This window comes from Lactuca serriola, chromosome 3 (genome assembly GCF_051521515.1).
Source record: "Lactuca serriola cultivar US96UC23 chromosome 3, Lser_US96UC23_V15, whole genome shotgun sequence".
Taxonomy (NCBI): Eukaryota; Viridiplantae; Streptophyta; class Magnoliopsida; order Asterales; family Asteraceae; genus Lactuca; species Lactuca serriola.
Window position 1 is genome coordinate 168364959 of NC_136410.1, and position 4284 is coordinate 168369242.

A 4284-nucleotide genomic window follows, 5' to 3' on the forward strand; every position below is an offset into this window, starting at 1 on the left:
GTTAAGTTGGCTATACATTTGAGTTCTACATGTTCTCAATTGTTTGCATAGCTACTTGGAAGCAATGGCGGTCCCTTCAGCTGCCAGGTGGCAAGAAGTTAAGATTGCACAAGTTAAATCCATATGAGTTAGGATTTGTCACTAACCTATTCTTTTGATTATGGTTTTAACAAATTCACATGGATAGCAACACTTACACCATAAAATCTAAGTGTCATAAGGTTTCTATTCGATTCATGAAAATTATGGTAAGGAAACTGTTTCACTAAGTAGATTTTGAGTAGATAGCAATTGTGGGAATGACAAAAGGTCTAAACATTATGATTACGGAATCCATCTTCATAATTGTTTAGACACACCTATGAGCTATCTAAGAGAGGTGTATGATTTTGATAAAGTCTTATCAGGGCAATCTAGTATCAGAAATCTGAACTTTGGTAAGAAAGTCAATAAAGTATTGATTTCTAGAAGTCCAGTTGATTTCTGGGTACATGTCAAAGCTAGTGAGAGCATAAGTGTTATGCTAATAATCATCATGTTAGTGGGAGCATGATAATTATGGTAAGTATTGCAAGTTAGCAATGTTAATTATAGAAAACAAAAGTTTCAATTCGTGAGGTTGCAGGGGTTGAAAAAGTTGTTTTGCTCTAATTAAGGGAGAGGAAATTATACTTCATTTCAATTCTAAAAAGCTTAGATTGAGTTTATAACCATTCTAAAGAGCTTATATTGAGGTTTTAATCACCTTTAGTCAAGAATATATATATATGAATTTCATGTTGGATTGGTTCAACTTAAGAAAATTCTATATATTGCGTTCTCAAAATTTGATTATGATTACGACATCCCTTTTCATAGTCAAATTTTGTGAATATGGCAAACAAAAATTATTATGGCAAAATATTGGTCTAGAACAATGTCTTTATATGAGACATCATGAATCGTGTCCCATTTACTTTGGGTACAAGATCGATTACATGTGCTATAATGTTTATCCTTTCTGAATTTTCCAAATGCCTTAGGACATTAAGGAGGAAAATGTCTAGAATTGGATATAACTAAAGTGATTAAGCAATTGTCGAGGACAATCTAAGGTTTACCAAAGATTGGTTGCTCAAGGATAGTTGGAAGTATAATGTTAATATTGGAAGGACCATATTGACATAGTCTGAAAAGAGGCAACTCTTGTTCAGAAGTGGTAGTCAAAATGGGAATATAGAGTTGTCTTCATAGGTGGAAGCAATTTGTGTAAGGTTAAAGAAACTTAATGCAAGAAGCATGTGCAAAGCAATGCGCTTTGAATTTGAGACATCGTTTCCATGGAATTGCTCTCGATTGGAATACTCTGTAATGATCGTTGCCAAGTCTTTGTGGCTTTGTGCATAATCAATACAAGAGGAACAGTGCATATAAGTTTAAAATCTAAACAAATTTCGATAAATGATATGAATTTGGAATTCTTACATTTAAGAGAAGGATTTGGGAGTGTGAAAAGAGAATCATTGAAATTATGTTCAATTAATCTAGCTCACAAAGAAAAGGATCGTAGATAAACATAGAGTGCATACTTGGTGTATGGCAAAGCTATTGTTTAGAAAAACATAGTGTACATGCTTGGAGCATGGGACAAACTAGTGTTTTTACTTTAGGTATAAAGTTGATAAAACCGAAACAATGAATAATGAGTAATCATTATGGTGATAAATAAAAGTGGTCTATTTATATTCATAGGGTTTTATACCATATTTGATTCATTTATTCTTGTGTTTCACTTTGCATGTTTTGACTTCCATAATAACTAGGTTATTCTTCCAGAATGACTAAGTTATTCAAACCATCCACAGTCGGTTATATGTTGGAAGTAGATATGAATCAAGACTATCATGGGTTGGATTGTAGAGGTCCAAGTTGGTGGACAAAGTGGTGCCACAACACTCATGAGTGCTCATAAGTTCTGAGTATTGGATTCAACCTGCGCTCATTTGAATCACTTCATGGATTTTATCACGAGTGATCATGAGATAATGATATCTTATATTCTTCAAACCTAGAGATATGAGTTGTTACAATGAGTTGATAGTACATTGATTGCACGAAAACACATTGGTAACTCGATGTTATAAAATGTGCCTTTAAGTATGACTCAACAAGTAGTAGAACAAGCCATATGAGTCGAAGTTTATCCATTCCTTTTACCTTCGGGATAAAAGCGATATATGTGGGCCCCTCAATGATTTAGTGATGACACATGTGAGTGCTTGGCCAAGCCAAGACTGATTTGATCTGTTCAATCATTCAGTCATCATAAATCAGAAATCGGGAAACAATAAATGGATAGAGAGAATGATTATAATCCATGTCTCAGTCCATATGATATCTAGAATGGAGGAATATATGATCGCTTATCTAACAGACATGTCATTGACAAAGGTCAGAGTTCATCGGCAAGGTCAGAGTTTGATAGAAGCTTTTGAGAGCTATGATTGCTAGTCGAGGTTTGAAGTCATACTTAGTAATAGTTTTAGACTTATCCAAGTGGGATACTATTGGATTAATGTCTAAGTCCATAACTATAACTGGTAAGACTTCACCCGACCCGACATGGTCCATTTGGGTTGCATGGCATCGGGACAATTGGATAGACAAGATGAGGAAAAAGGATACTAGTGATTTATATTAATATATTATAAGTTCTAATATATTAATATATAATCATATTATTTAATTAGTATTGATCAAGAATTAATTTATAATTAATTAAGTGATCAAAAAGGAACTACTTAAATATGGACTCTTAGATATATATGTGCGATGGGCCAAGTTCATTTAGGTTGGGCTAAGCTTTCATGGATAGTCCATGGAGTGTTTAACCCATGGATCATATGAAATGAAGGGTCATGGGTTTAACCGTAATCACCACACTATATAAAGATGTCCTTGGTTGGTGAAATGGGCACTAGAGTGTGTACAAAAAAAGGGCAAGGCCGATTTCACTAGAGAGAACCAAAGTATCCTTATTCTCAAGGTTATTCCAAGTGTTCATGGTGTTGTGTGAACCATTTGAGGTGTCACACTTAGGGCACTAGGCACTCAAGCTTCATGAAGACAAGATTATAACAAAGAGGTATGTATTCTAACTTGTTACATTACTATGTATCAAGATTTTGGTATGCTAGTTAGGATAATACCTTGGATATTCATATTTGCATGTATAATAGAGAAAACATAGATCCAACGTATTTAGGGTTGCATGTACACTTAGGAGTGTTAAAATGCTCAAAACCCAACAATTTCTAGAAGCCATGAAATTAGAAAGTACACTGCTCTTTACGGGTGGTTAAAGGGTGTCTTAGGGACTGGATGAGTGTATCTTTGTGAACCCAAGGATTCACTAAATTGAACTTGAATATGAAATTACATCTCTAATTTCAAGTCATTTTCAACTGTATAATACCCAATTATGGTATTTTTACTCAAATCTTTTCATGAAAATCTTAGACGAAGTTACTGATAACCATTCAAGAGGCGACTGAATTTAATGCTATTTGTAACAACTTGAATTTTCAAACTAATTTTTCATTTTCAAAACATTCATTCATTCATAAGAATGTCAAACACATTGTATCAAATGTTATTATCACAAAACATCTCCCCATAATCTCTACAAAAACTCTAATGCGTGTGTGTGTACGAATCATGTCGGCGCCTTCCCGCGCTCATCACTAGTACCTAAAACACATAACACAACAACTGTAAGCATAAAATGATTAGTGAGTTTCCCAAAATACCACATACAGCACATACGCCACTCGAGGCTATAATGCGACCCTCCGGTCGATGTTTCTCAGCGGGGCCCTGCAATCCCGTAGCTCGTTGGACCCTCAGGTCCGGTCATAGCTCGTTGGACCCTCTGGTCCGGTCTATATCATCATACAACATACAAATATCACATAACACATAAGACCCTCTGGTCATCGCATAGTACCACTCTAGGTAATGTATAGTGAGAAGACTCACCTCGATGTCTCGGTAAATATCTAACTCGGAAGAAGTGTGATCTAGTCTCCGCCTAATCACATAAAGTAATACTCTCGTAAATACAACTATACTCAACCCTAAAAGTCAACAAGGTCAACGGTCAAACTTTGACCCGACTCGGCGAGTGCACTAGGGCGACTCAGCGAGTCTACACGTGCCCACTGACTCTCTCTTAGACCCTCTCTTGGCACGTCGAGTACTTCCCTTGACTCAACGAGTTCCACCTGGCATGAATCGCAGGGCCAC